General features: G+C 47.0%; 1 pseudogene; it reads right to left on the reverse strand.

The window, feature by feature from the left end:
- Positions 1-2,128: 2,128 nt before the first annotated feature.
- LOC109744660 (glutamate receptor 2.8-like) lies at positions 2,129-8,454 on the reverse strand (annotated as a pseudogene).
- Positions 8,455-15,297: the final 6,843 nt, after the last annotated feature.

Consider the following 15,297-nt stretch of genomic DNA (forward strand, 5'->3'; position numbering starts at 1 on the left):
AGTGGACCTCTCCACCCGGTTGTGTTAGGTCAGCCCATAGGAACACTTGGGAGCAACATCAGGACCAAACCCACAGCAAGATCCCCTCCGTGTAGACCCGACGCGTCCGTTTCACCCCTTTAGGTGCCGGCGGCGGCGCCGTCCGTGAGGGGGGCCACACCCCGGAGACGCATGCCGGCTCTTCAAACATGCCACCACACAACCCGGTTGTGGTAGGTCATCCCATATATAGAAACACTTGAGAGCAACGTCCCCTCCGTATAGACCCGATGCGGCTGTTTCCCCCCTCCAGGTGCCGGCCGGCCGGCTGCGGCGCCGTCCGTGAGGGGGGTTGAAAAATAATGTATGTATGCTTATATTAACACATGCTACATTTAAGTTAGTCAAATAATAATATGTAAAAATACATCAATAAATTTCTACATGAAATGCAAAAAGAAATAGCTATGACGACGGCAAAGCCATCGACATAGCTGCGGCCAGGGGCAGATGGACGGCGCGCCGCGGATCGATGACGTGGAATCTATGCCGACGGCAGCCGTCGGCATAGATCTTGGTCGGTGCGCTTCAGATCGATGACGTGGCACGTGTATCTATGCCGACGGTCGCCCGTCTCTGCCGTCGGCATAGTTCGGACACCGTTAGCCGCCCGTCACGAGCGGGGTCGCCGGGCCCGCAGCTATGCCGATGGCCCATGTATGCCGACGGCAGCTGTAGGCGTAGCCGGGGCTAAGTCGACGGCTTTTCTGTGCCGACGGGGGCCGTCGGCATAGCTGGGGATAGCCCGACGGCCAGGGTGCGCCGACGGCCTGGACCCGGCTGTCGGCATAGCCTGGAGTAGACCGACGGGGGCCGTTGGCATCGAGCCCTGTTCCGGTAGTGGGGGTGAACAACTCGACGAAGGTACATATATATCTTCTTCTTTTTTCGAAAAAAAAACAACTTGACAAGTAAGCTGAGCTAACATAGCTCGAAACTGTGTAACAATTAAGAACTACTCCCTCCGTCCCATGATATATGAGCGTTCTCATATATTAACGCTCATATATTACGGGATGGAGGGATAGTGTCAAAAACGCTTATATATTATGAGACGGAGGGATAGTGTAAAAAATGCCTCATATATTATGGGACGGAGAGATAGTGTAAAAAACGCTCATATTATGGAACAGAAGGAGTATTAAGGTGCTTGTATTCCAAGGTACGGGCATCGGTTCCAGATCAGCTAAGCAGCTAATTAAAGAACCAAACTTAGCGCTTGTCAGTCTGTTTTGTGAGCATACTTCTCTAACTTTGACTACTATGGATTTTATCAAACAAAATCATTTATCATTGATTAAACGAAAGCAGTACCGTTAATTTTTTTCTCTCTCAACAAATTCGGTACTGATAAGTTAATCTGAAAGTTGAGATTTATTCACCAAGACCATGTATGTTGGAGATTATGGTTTTGTCTGAACCATTAACTGTCTATAAAGGACACGTAACAAAAACTGTCCATAAAGGAGCTGGAGAACCAGCGCATCGTTGCTTCGAGAAGACAACCTAAATAATGTCAATCTGAACAGACAAATGTGCCTCGCAAAAAAGAAAAACAGAACAGACAAATGTGCACATCACTCACTGAATGTATATCTTTAATATGCAAAGGAGATAGGGAAGAATACGACTGTTTATATCCAATTCAAGTTGTGGAATGCAGCGTTGCTTTAATAACAACAGAAGCATTTTCCTGGTAGGCTGAAGCACACATGTAAGTCATACACTACATATGTAATACTGCCTCCATTTGGATTATAGGTGTCGTTCCATAAAAAATGAACTTCCCCAACTTCGGACATTCAGGGTTGTAAAATGCAAATAATACCATTAGAATGTTATTTACGAATGTTGAGGACTATACCTGTCTAAATCACCATCTATTTACAAATGAAATTACAGAACTTCTAGTACATCGCTACTACTTTGAAAACATAAGTATATTGTCTAAAGAGAATATGCACTCTGAACATGTACCTCTTCTTTCTAAGAGAGAGCGGAAGAGAGAAAAAAAAAACTAGTCTTATATGGTTCAAGGTATGGAATGCAGCATCACTTCAATGACGAGGGAAGTACATGAGCATCTGCCGCTTCCCTTCACCTTAGACATTGCGCATCTCAATCTGAATGTGTCCTGCAGGGACAGAGCCACCATGCATGCCATTCTGCTGCAATGGATCAGGCTCTGTGTCTCCAACATTTTCTCCGCTCATATGGACGCCCCCGGAATTATTATTGCCAGCTTCATGGAAGGGTTGTTGATCAGGGCTAGGGTTGTCACCTATGCCATTCTGCAACAGATGGGACTCATCGTTGGAGCCACTGTATCCGACACTTTCCACATCAGCCTTTCTCAACTCAGTGCATTTGGCATGAATCAACCTCATTATGCTTATCAGCAGCATGAGAGTTGAAATGGATCCAGTGATGACGAAGAGACCAGAGAAGCTTTCTAAAGTGAGAGGCGCGGAATCAGTGTCTGGGATTGTGCCAGCATCTATCGGCGATGAAGTTGTGCCAAACCATTTCACTTCGATTCGTGATCCCTCATCCCCTCCTGCTAGGTTCAGGATGGCAGTTGAAAGATTATGAACTAGCGGAGAACCTAGATGAAATTCCTGAAGATAAGAACACGGAGTCAGCAACTAATTGTTTTTGGTCCAGACTGCAGCATACGCTGCAAGAGCAAATCAGGAATATACCAAGGCATTAGGTTGAGTAGCTTACAAAACCAAATCCAGGAGTCTTGTATATGCACCCGAGCATCCTAAAATCATTTCCATACCGAGGGTCTGAGAGGAAAGAAGTTAAATAGGGGATCTCACCGACGATAGCCGACACCCCTCCATTCTTGGACCCCTTCCACAAAGCCTCAGCATATTCTTCTTTCGTGGTGTAGTTCATTAACCTGCTTTCACTGATATTATGATTCATCAAGAAGGACCGCACGAATGAATCATCTTGGTATCCTACAAAGTCGCCATTTGCCGGAGCTGGTCAAAATCTGTCACCCAAGGACGGAGCCTCTTTGCAGTCAGAATGGATGACAGGCTTGCTGTATAGCTCTGGACAAGAACCAGCACTACAAAGCACCATATCACCACAACAATTTTTGACAAGGGGCTTCTAATAGTATGCCCTGTCCATGAGATAACCAAGAGATTTTAATCTTGTAACTGTGTTAATACATCAAAACACTTATTATAATGCATCAAATATTGTCAGGAAGTTTAAGCATGAAGTGCTGACCATGAGAAAATGTCAAAGTGGAGAAAACGTAGAGGGCGGTGCTACACTGTCTCAAACTTGATCCTTGGTACTCCTGATTTCTGGGTAGTTCAATCATCCACACGACAAAGCCAGTATAGAAGAAGAAGACCATGGTTGCAAACCAAAGCTTCCCATTTAGTGGCTTTACAAACGTCCAACGGATTGTATCCGATTCATCCTGGGCAGGCACAAGCATAGACACACCAGACTGTGTGTATGGCATTGTAAAGTCGGTGGTGGTGGCTCGTTCCACTGTTATGGTCACGTCGCCTACTGCACCATCATACATCTGTTTGTCCGCCAGAAAGTTAGCATGGATCAAAAGGTTTTTTTTTTGAAACGAGGCAAAAGACTTGTCATTTTCATTAAGAAGAAGTGAGAACTGCCCGGTTAATTTACGGAAACCCGGGCTAAAACCGAAACAACCCAACCCATAAACACATGGGCACCACCGACCAACCTGGCCACCGACATGGAACAGACTCCACGACGGCACATGCCAACAGATGGCCACACGCACGAACAACTGACAGCTCCGACTCTGACGACGATCATCGCCCGGGAAATATGCAGGACTTGCGCCGACCGTGCCCGCCGCAAACGACCATCGAGCGCTTGTCATCGTCACCACCTGGACTCGCTCCACCGCAGCTCCGACTTCAGAGCAACAAGGCAACCCACGAAAGAGCACCTCAGACACGCCGGGAAGATCCACTACCAAAGCCCGAGCCGCGACCCAAGCTCCTCTCGACGCCATCATCGTTGCCAAACAGAAATCAGCGCCCCCAAAACGGCTGCCTCAGCAACCACGCGGCGAAGATGCCGCCATCCACCGCGGCGAAGATGTCAACTTCCACCAATCTCCAGTTGTAGCCGGCTCCGAGACGATGCCCCCAAGAAGGCGGAAGACGTGGAGACGCCTTCATCGCCCGATCCCGCGGATCTGAGGATTCCCTTCGGAGCCAAGGTTGCGGGGAGAAGCACCACACCAAAACGACACTTCCAAGAAAGAGTGCGGCGCCCGCGGGCGTCGCCGTTGCCGGATCCGGAGATGCTCAACCACCGCAAAGGCCGGAGAAGGATTTCTCCCAGGATGCTCAACCACCGCAAGCCCGAACCAGCCGGCCACCAACCGCCACCAAACCAGCACCGCAGAGCACCGACGGGAAGCTCCCGCCAGCGCCCGTGCCCGTCCCACCTGAGGCCGACCCGCGCGACCCCCCCGGCCAGCAGCAGACGTGCTGCCGGGTCTTGGGCGTGCACCGCCGTCTCCACCAACCGGCCGACCCCGCTAGAGGAGGCCGCCGCCCCGGCATGCTGCTCCAGCGAGGCGCAGCCGCGCCGCCAGCACCCGCACCACCGCATCCACCGCCGATCGCCCCACGCCCCGCCAGCCACCTCCGACGACGCGCCCAGCCGCAGCCATGCCAGATCCGACCAAAGCCGGCCCAATCCGGCCGCCATGCACCTTCCGCCGTCCCTCCGCAGCGCCGGAGCAAGGGACCCACACCGACGACCGACGCCTCCGAACACCCGGAGTGGCCTCCGCGACGCCTGCCGTCGCCGAATCACACCCGAGCGGCCGGGATTCGTGCGCCACGCCATCTAGTGAGATGCCCCGCCGCCACCCTCCCTGGAGCCTGTCCGGGCTTCGCCGGCGGGCTCCTCGGGTGGTGGCGAGACAGGGGGAGGGGAGAGGTGGCGGCGCGGGGGTGGAGGAACAGGTTACGGTATTTTCAGTTTGACAGTCTTGAGCTTATCCAAAAGGTATATTTAGGTATAAGAAATTATAATGTAACTAATCCATACTCAAAAAAAATGCAAGTGGTGTAGGAGTAAGCCTTACCCCTGATGAGACGTTGCCTACTAGCTCATCGTAAGTACCGTTGAAGACAAAAAATGTATAGCACGGACGAGGATGTAAATCCCTTCTAGCAGCCTTGAAGATATCAATGCTGTAGCCAGTGACATTTTGTTTCTTGGAGATAGGATCAATAACATTCACAAAAACTTGAAAACCTAGTTTCAGTGGCAGAGCAATCTTCAGCCCTGTCTCACCTCTACAATTCTTCCCTGATTTCTTGTTTCTAGTCTTCTGCTATACTTCTATGAGGTTCTGGATTAGGAAAGGTTATACTATTACTTCCAAGTGTAAATCCAAACTTGACATGACCCTGGGAACCCGCTATAGGATCTTCCAGCCAGAAGGCACATAATGTTGGAGAAATGCCGGAGAAGGAGAGAACCAGAATGCGGTTGCGCTGGCGGCCCAGGTGAGCGGCGCGATCTGATTTGGTCAGTGTCTCAGGGCCCCATATGATGGCTTGCACTTGCCCATTCTGGATTAGGTCATCGGCTGCAAAACTCATATGCATCACAGAATTAGCCGAACAATTAGCATAATGTTGAAACAATTAGGCAATCAAATAAGTCTATTTTTGCATTATTCGTTGAAGGTTTTTTTTTGGGGGAATTACTCAGTGCAGTTTCACATCCAAGTAAGGGACTAGAGGAGTGTCGTGGATCTGCATCATCAGAGCAAGGGACTAGAGGAGTGCCATGCATCATCATCACTCTGATTTCCTAAATTCGGCACATAAACAAAACCACTTCAAAGAAATTTCGGCACTGCCGCTCTGTACCTTGTGAGTGAGAGACAATGAGGCATTGGCGCTAGCTGCAGGGGGGGATGGAGGCCATGGCAGCCCGCTGGTTGGGTCAACAGAGGTCAGAGGCACGGTGGTAGGGTGGCAGGCGGAGCAAGGGCTTGACATCTCGGATCCGGGCGAGGACGCCGCCGGTATGTGGGGGTTACGGCGGCTGGACGGCGTCCGTTGCTTCCCGAGGAGACCGCGACTGCTGAAGCCAGTGGATGTTCGGCTCTGGATTAGGTGCGTTGTGTGGGCCAGCGTTGCATTAGGCCGGCCCGGCCGGTTTACTGTGACCAAACCAATAAACTCTCGTTTCTCAAAAAAGAAAAAAAAACCAATCAAACTCTCTCTCTCTCTAAAAAAAGGCTCAGTCTATCTTCTATAAAGCTAAGGTACGCCGTTGGCGTACTCTTGAAAAAAAAAAAACTCAGCGTGCCATAAACGCACACCGAGCAAGTTTAGTGAGCAAAGTGAGCATCAAAGACAAGTTTTTTTTTATTAGTTTGAATTGCTTACCACAAGTTGATGTATAATTTTTTTATTTAACTAAAGCAAAACAACCAACCTCCATTCTCTAAAAATAATCACTCTCTGCGTTCAAACTGTCGAGGAAACACGGTAGGGAGCAAACCGAGTGAGCAAATGGCCGGCCCAATTAACTGGATTTAGCTTTGGTAAGGTTCTAGCTCAGGTTTTATCAGTTTTAGGAAGTTTCTACAAGGTTCAATTTTAGTTTATTCTTTTTTCTATTTTTCAACCTAATTACTTGTTTTTGTTTTTTCTCTCTATTTTTCATTTTCTTTTTCCTTTTTGGTTTTCTCTCTTTCAAACTTTTTCACAAATTTAAAATAATGTTCGCGTTATATAAGAATGTTGTCATTTTTTCAAGAACATGTAAATTATTTTCAAAAAACATGAAATATTTTTCAAATAATGTTCATAATTTTCTAAAATGTTAGCGTTTTCTGAAAATATGTTCAATTTTAATAAATAGATAAATATCCATGTCTTTATAATTATGAAAACAAAATACAAAACCAATCGAAAACTGGTTAGACAGAAATAAATTGAGACGCATCGTTGATCGGTAATGGGCCGGCCCGCCTGAGCGAGCTCCGATGCGGAAAGTAAGAGCATCTACGGTCAGCATCCTCAAATCTTTCTCAAACGTCCGCGGACGCGATCGGTCAGTGACCGGACAGGAGAGAGTAATAAAAAAGTGACCCAACTGGAACCTTCATACCATTCCTATACGCCTGGGCGCGTCCGAGGGTTCGCGGACAGTCTGGATATGCCCAGTCAATCCGCCACATAGGACGCGGCCCACTCTGGACCACCTTTTTGTGTTTTTTATTCATTCTTTTCTTTCTCTCTCTTTGTCTCTACCAATCGCCTGCAAGTGATCAGACATATAAGGGAGAAAACGAGAAGTGTGGCTGCATGAACGGATAAATGGGGGCTTAAAACGGACACACCCGATCATTGACCGGACGCGTCCGCGGTTAGAGGGACAAATCTGCTATGTCTGGTTGTAGATGCTCTAACAGTTTGACACAATTAGCATCTTCTCTAGAATAAGGTAGACAAACATGTCTTGGTCTACCGTATGATCCAAACTGATGATTATCTATCAATGAAGCCTAGGAGGTTGTGCTAAAAAATATTACACCATCCAATCTAAAATACTCCCTCCGTTCTTGAATATTTGTCTTTCTAAAGATTTCAACAAGTGATTACATACGGAATAAAATAAGTGCATCTACACTTTAAAATATGTCCATATGCATTTGTATGTGATAGTCCATTTGAAATCTCTAAAAGGACAAATATTTAAAAATAGAGGGAGTAAATGTCATGGTTTTAGTTTTTTATTTTGAATCGGAGGGAGTAACATAAAATAGGAGCTCCCCACAAAAAGAGATAATAATACAACGGTTCTTTTTCTGGAAGTGCATTACCACAGGAAACAAGTGTGCGTATAAGGCCTTGTTCGGCAGCTCTCCAGCTCCGTATAATACGGAAGCGAACGGAGCGCCAGTTTTACAACTTCAGAAAAATGTACTGTAGGCCGCTCCGCTCCGGCCGCTCCAGGAGCAGAGCCGCGGAGCGGAGGGCTGCCGAACACGGCCTAAATATATAGATAATCCAATGGTGATCTAGCTTGAAGTGAAGAAGAGTTGGGAGATATTTATCTTTGCCGTTCATTACCAGCGTGTGCGGCCGCGGCGAGATCCCCGCGCGAGTCCGGCACGCGCAGCTCGACCCGCCGCGCGGCGGCGGCGGCGCCGGAGCGGGCGTACTGGGCGGCGTTGAAGTCGTCCAACGCCGTGGAAATGCAGGCGCGCCTCTCCCTCCCCACGTCGCTCGTCAGGTCGAGCACCACGCCGACCTGCACCGGTGCCACCGCTGACATCGACGCAGCGGAGACGGTGTCGCTCCAGAGCGTGAGCAAAGAGACGAGCGCGAGCGAGCACCCTGCTGCTGGCCACTCCATGGGAGCGCAAGGTTGGATTCTCAGTACTAGTTCGGTCTAATCTGCTTGCTGGTCGATCAGGCGGGTTGGTGTAGCGAGTTACAACTTTTACGGTAGTTGGCATTTTTTGGAGCAGTTCGTTTGTGTCGATCTAACGGCGCATACATACAGCGGATGAAAGTACTCGAAAGTACTCAAAAGTACTAATGACAAGGTGGGGACGTCTTTTAATCTAGGGGCATTTTAGTCCTAGGAAATATATGACAAGGTGGGGCCCTCTCATCCACTGCAAAGTCGCCGCCCCTCTCGTCCAATGCAAAACCGCCGCCCCTCTCGTCCAATGCAAAGCCGCCGCCGTGGTCCTTCCCCTCTTCAATCACCATTACAACCGCGGCCATCTTCTAGAATTCTCCTCCTTCTCGCGGCCACAACTTTGCTCTTCTCATCTTCCACATCCACCCCCCTCTTCCATCCACGCAAGATCCTCGATGGAGCAGCAGATCGAGCACATCGGCGGCGGCGAGAACGCCGACTTCATGGAGATCGCCGGCGGCGACCACGTCAAGATGACCAGGTTGACGGAGATCCGTTCTTGGTTTCACAACATATTGCAGATGAACTGGACGGCAATGGCCACTTTGAAGCAAATGACGAGGAGGGAGAGGGCAAAGCTTCCCCCCCCCCCCCCACCCGCACAACCGATGCACAAGGTCGAGATCCTCCTCTGGGCGATGGAGCAGGCCGATTCGTCCAGCCTGTGGACCAGGCGGAGGCGGTGGGCGTTAAGATCCATGGTAGAGCATCCACTGGATCAGGAACCCACGGTGCACGAGGTGTCGTTGCAGATTGTGGAGCCTCCAACCGAGTCGGAGATGACTCCGAAGCGCAAGAGGAGGACAGTGGTCGCGACATCGCTTCCCCGCCGTTCTCCACGCTTCCCTCATCGCTCTCCTCATCTGAACGGCTGCCGTAGCTATGTTTAGGGTAAGATTGCTGAATTTAATTCATCATTACTTGCCACTTGCTTAATTTGATTTTCTGCAATATGTTCTTGCTACCTGTGTACTTGAATCTGTAGCCTCTGGATGGCTGCTTAGTTTGATCGACGAGGCTGGAATGAGTCTAGGCATATAGCATTGCTATGTTTACTTGCTATGTTTTGATGTGCTGGAGTGGTATCCATGATAGGAAATTTTGTCTGTCACCTCAAGATTTGTGTTCAAATTACGTGATGCAATCTGTGTAAATTAAACTTGCAATATTTTGGCTGCAAGAAGTGCCTGCAGACAAGTTCAGTACACAGTTTTAGTGTGATAGACTCTGGGTTGACACTGAAATATTTCAATACTGCAAGTTTAGTAGATGGTTGTAGGCATTGAAATGTTTCAGTACTGACTGGTTCACACTGAAATATTTGAGTAGTGCAATTGCAGTACACACGGGTACACACTGAAATATTTCAGTAGTGCAATGCAATATCAGTACACATGGGTAGACACTAAAATATTTCAGTACTGCAGTTTCAGTACACACACGCAACCCCTGAAATATTTCAGTACTACAGTTACGGTACACGCACGCAACCACTGAAATATTTCGGTGTAGCAGTTTCAGTACACGCGCGTAGCCACTGAAATATTTCTGGGGTGCTGTTTTCCGTACAAGCACGTAGCCGCTGAAATATTTCGGTGGTGCACTTTCAGTACACGCACGTACCCACTGAAATATTTCAGTGGTTCACTTTCAGTAAACGCACGTACCAACTGAAATATTTCAGTGGTGCTGTTTCAGTACACGCATGTAGCAACTGAAATATTTCAGTGGTGTTGTTTCAGTACACACACATAGCCACTGAAATATATCAGTAATGCACTTTCAGTAGAGAGATGTAGATACTGAAATATTTCAGTAGTGCCCTATCTCTGATCTTGCATCAAATATTTAGGGCTTCCTAATGATTCAACAAAAAAATAGACATAAGTAGTGAAATAATTTTAGTAGGGATGTTGGCTTACTCATGTTGCCGTGCTGTACAACCTTTTGCTTCACTTCCTGTAAGTGCTTCTTGCATGTGCTATGACCTACATGCTGCTTACTCTCATCACAACAGTGATTTTGCATCTTGCAAAGGTCTTATTAATTCAACATTGACTTCTATGAACTTTGTATTCAAATTCGTATCCTCCTACAGTTGTTGTGACAGATTTCCTTGGCATCTTCAAATTACCGTACTGTCATTTTTCCAATACCAACTGTATTCAACTGAAACTTTCAGTTACTTATATGCTACAGGTGGAATCATGGATATATGCTACAGGTGGAATCATGGAATCAGGCTGAAGATGCTACGCCTCACAATAAAAGTCCCTTGCTCAACCTCAACATCAGAAGCTGTTTTGCATTTCTGGTTGTCTCAGTATGTCATGTGATGTATTTGAATAGCAGAAGTTGTTATGCATTACAAGTTCAATCTGATAATCGTAGTACCAGCAGTCTGTGTGTTATCCGTTTTGTATGTGTGGGATCAAAATCTAATACGGTTCTGATTCCTGTTTTCATGGCCTTGATGCTAAGTTAAGTACATGCTGGTCAGAGTGATCGGAGGGAATGGTGGCGCCGGTGGGAAATATTTTAGGGTTTTATCGTCATGATAACCCTAGAAAATTAATAAAAACGTCGAAAATCAATGGAACTAGTCATGGATGTTTCTCATGTTTGTACAGGGTGAAGAAAGAATATAGGTCCATTTGAAGCAAGTCTAGAAAAACCCGTCCTTCCACATGGACCCTTACCTCCTACCCGAACGGCCGCTAGTGAAGAAGGTGAATTTTTGGCCATGTTAAGAATAATTTTTCCTTGTTGTGGGCATGGCCACCACAGTGGATCGACAACGTGTGCTTCTCGCGTCACCTCCGAGAAGTATTTTAAGCATTTAATCATATTAGAAAATCCATACAAATGCCGACAACCTTACCAAACTAGTCATGCTTCCTTCTCATGTTGATACAAAGAAGTAGAAATTTTTTGGGTCCATTTACATCATGTCCGGCAAGTTTGTTTGTACGTGTTCTCCGGACATGTGTACCCCACATGTAAAAACCCCATAGGCAAAAAAGAGGCCCAACCAAATTGCCCGACGGAGTTTCGAACCAAGGGCATTAGTATGTGATCGGGAGGGTGTTACCGCTGGGCTGATGATGCATTTTGATACAAATTATGTGCCCTCAGATTTAAGAAGTTAATTTAACAATGCCCCCTAGAGGTATAGACCGATGTTTTGATCAGTCAGTCTAGAGGGCAATATAAATTCAATAAAATTCAAAAAAATATAAAACCTTGGAAACCTAGCTTCGTTTGTGCAAGAGATCATGTGTGCCAAAATTCGGATGATTTGGAGATGGTCAAAAAAATCACCGCATTCCGGAGGGACCATTTGGTCTAACTTAAGCCATTTTTCGAACAAAGGTGATTTTTTCCACCACCTCCAAATCACCCACATTTTCTTTTACACGGTGACCCACATGTGCCGAACATGTCTATCAAAAAAAATTTGGAAAATATATATTTTACAATGCCCCTAGAGGTATAGACCGATGTTTTGAGCAGTCAGTCTAGAGGGCAGTATAAATTCAAAAAAATTCAAAAATATATAAAATCTTGGAAACCTAGCTATGTTTGTGCAAGAGATCATGTGTGCCAAAATTTGGGTGATTTCGAGGTGGTCGAAAAAATCACCGCATTCCGGAAGGACCATTACTTAAGCCATTTTTTGAACAAAGGTGCTTTTTTTCCACCACCCCCAAATCACCCACATTTTCTTTTACACAGTGACCCACATGTGTCAAACATGTCTATCAAACAAAATTTGGAAAATATATATTTTACAATGCCCCCTAGAGGTATAGACCGATGTTTTGATCAGTCAATCTAGAGGGCAGTATAAATTCAGAAAAAATAACAAAAATATAAAACTTTGGAAACCTAGCTATGTTTGTGCAAGAGATCACGTGTGCCAAAATTTGGGTGATTTCGAGGTGGTCGAAAAAATCACCGCATTCCGGAGGGACCATTTGGTCTAACTTAAGCCATTTTTGAACAAAGGTGGTTTTTTCCACCACCTCCAAATCACCCACATTTTCCTTTACACGGTGACCCACATGTGCCAAACATGTCTATGAAATAAAATTTGGAAAACACATATTTTACAATGCCCCCTTGAGGTATAGACCGGTGTTTTCATCAGTCAGTCCAGAGGGCGGTATAAATTCAAAAAATTCAAAAAAATGTAAAACCTTGAAAACCTAGCTTTGTTTGTGCAATAGATCATGTGTGCCAAAATTTGGTGATTTGGAGGTGGTCGAAAAAATCACCGCATTCCGGAGGGACCATTTGGTCTAACTTAAGCCAGTTTTTGAACAAAGGTGATTTTTCCACCACCTCCAAATCATCAAAATTTTCTTTTACATGGTGACAGACATGTGCCAAACATGGCTATCAAGAAAATTTGGAAAATATATATTTTACAGTGCCCCCTAGAGGTATAGACCGATGTTTTGATCTGTCAGTCTAGAGGTATAGACCTGCTTAAATACCTTCATCTATTTGATTATTACAAGCATTGGTCTTCCTTACTCGAAAATCAATGGAACTAGTCATGGATGCTTCTCATGTTGGTACAAGGGTGTACAAAGAACATAGGTCCATTTGAAGCAAGTCAAGAAAAACCCGTCCTTCCGCACAGACCCTTACCTCCTACCCGAACGGTCGCCGGTGAAGGAGGTGAATTTTTTGCCATTGTCGGGGATATACCCCGCGGTATGACCCGGCCGGAAGTATGAGCCGGCCGGGCTTGGCATTTTCATTGGTAACCCGCCGGAGTGGCGACTCACGAGACTGGCGACTCACTGGCGACCCGCTTGGACCTGGCGGTTTACGATTCATCGGAGACCTGGCGGGTGGGTCAGAAGGATGACAAGGCCCAAGGCCCAGAAGGCCGGCTCATGCTATGGTGGGCCGGTTTACAAGGAAAGACATAAGGAGTTTTCCCTTTAGGGGGCAGACTAGGATTCCGTTTTTTATAGAATAGTCCTAGTCCTACTAGGACTCCACATGTAACCCGCCCCTCCAACTTATATAAGGAGGGGCAGGGCACCCCAAGAGGGAAGAGCAACAAGAAACAATATCTAGGTCTAGACACAAAAGGGGAGCCGGCTTATGTGGCGACTCCGTCATGAACATAATGAGACCTAGCCCCAAACAGCATGTAGGGTTATTACCGGATGATGTTTCCCGGGGCCCGAAGCTGTCTAAATCCTTGTCTTGTGTGTCGATCCGCCTTGCGACTCTCGGTTCCGACCAACCCCTTCAAGCTACCGCATAGATGCGTTGGCCTCACGACTAAGTCCTCACACTAGGACATCTGCCGTGACAAATCCACGACAGTTGGCGCCCACCGTGGGACAGGCGCACGGTGGTGTTGAGTTCTTGAAGGGATTTTTTCCAAGGATCGAGAAATTTGCAGTTTTCCGGATGGAGAAAGCTGGTTCAGAAGGATTTGTATCAGCTGCAAGTTCATCAGTCCAGGTTTAAGATCTGGGATTTAAGGTTCAAAAGAAATTTGGGTTACAATTTTTTCGTTGCCGTAAGTCGCCGACGCAAGTCGCCGAGACCATCGTTTTTCCGCTACAGCCAGTTTCGTCACCACATCAAATCCAATCTGAAGTCGCCATAATCAGCATGGTTTGGGTCCTTGTTCTGATCACCGGGTCCGACGGCAATACCAACTGCACAAATCGCTGTAACGCAGGAAGACAAGTCGGAATCGAACTATCTAATCAGCCCAAAGACCAGATATTTTTTTATAAAGCAATGTCGATTTACTCCACGGCAGATGAGAAGGTTCCAAGTCCCGAGGTAGTCAACAATGGTTGCTCCTATTTACTCTGTGATTTGTGGACTCAAGTCAGATCCAAGGAGTCATCACGTACTACTTCAACTAGTAGTCGGTCATGTGACTAGATGAAAGTAAAATCAAGTCCCGAGGCAAGTATTATTAAGAAGGAAAAGAGACAATCATCTGCTCGTCGGATCACGACACAAAGAAAACAAATTGGCCAGAGCGGCCACGACCCGGACACGGATCAAAACTCCGTCACCGGCTGCCGCTACTTCCGCCGTTGTGTCTTCAGCCGCTACTGTGGCCAGGGGCCCGCCCTCGCCGGCTCACTGCTGCTGCTCCTGCTGGCTGCTCCCATGCCGGTTCAACTCTGCTAGCCTCGCTTTTGAGCAATCGCACGGGCGAGCTGCAGCTTCAGCCTTTCCTTGTAAGATATCAACACCTTTCACTTCAACGTCAAGGTCAAAAGCACCAGTCCATCATACTGTCGAGGAGAGATGCAGGCAATAGGCTGGATCAAACGCAGGGTAACGTGAGAAGGAGGTTAGTTTCCCTGAGCGCCTGCCGCCGCGGGAGAACCGCTCCTTTTGCTCGAAACCTCGCCTGGGCTCCGCCTTGAGCCGCCACTCCAGGCCCTATTGATTAACTACAACGATACTGCCATGCAACCAGCTAAACATAACATCGTGGGTTGGACAAAAGAAATGAGACTACAAGTTTATAATTGCTGGAATATGGCGTTCACTCCACAGGGCATTAGGTGATATCTTTCCTCTGTATTTAATCAGCATATTAACTCGTCTAAAGAACAATCACTCTGGTATGTGGTATTTGTCAATGTGGCCACTAGTACTGGTACTCCGTATTGGGTTAATTTTCTTCGGAGAGTAGTATGTGTAAATTGGATGAAGCACACATGGAGACCAATTGCGCGCTAATGGCCGCACCCGCGTGCGTCCAAAATAAAC

This window comes from Aegilops tauschii, chromosome 7 (assembly GCF_002575655.3).
Source record: "Aegilops tauschii subsp. strangulata cultivar AL8/78 chromosome 7, Aet v6.0, whole genome shotgun sequence".
In the NCBI taxonomy this organism is placed as follows: Eukaryota; Viridiplantae; Streptophyta; class Magnoliopsida; order Poales; family Poaceae; genus Aegilops; species Aegilops tauschii.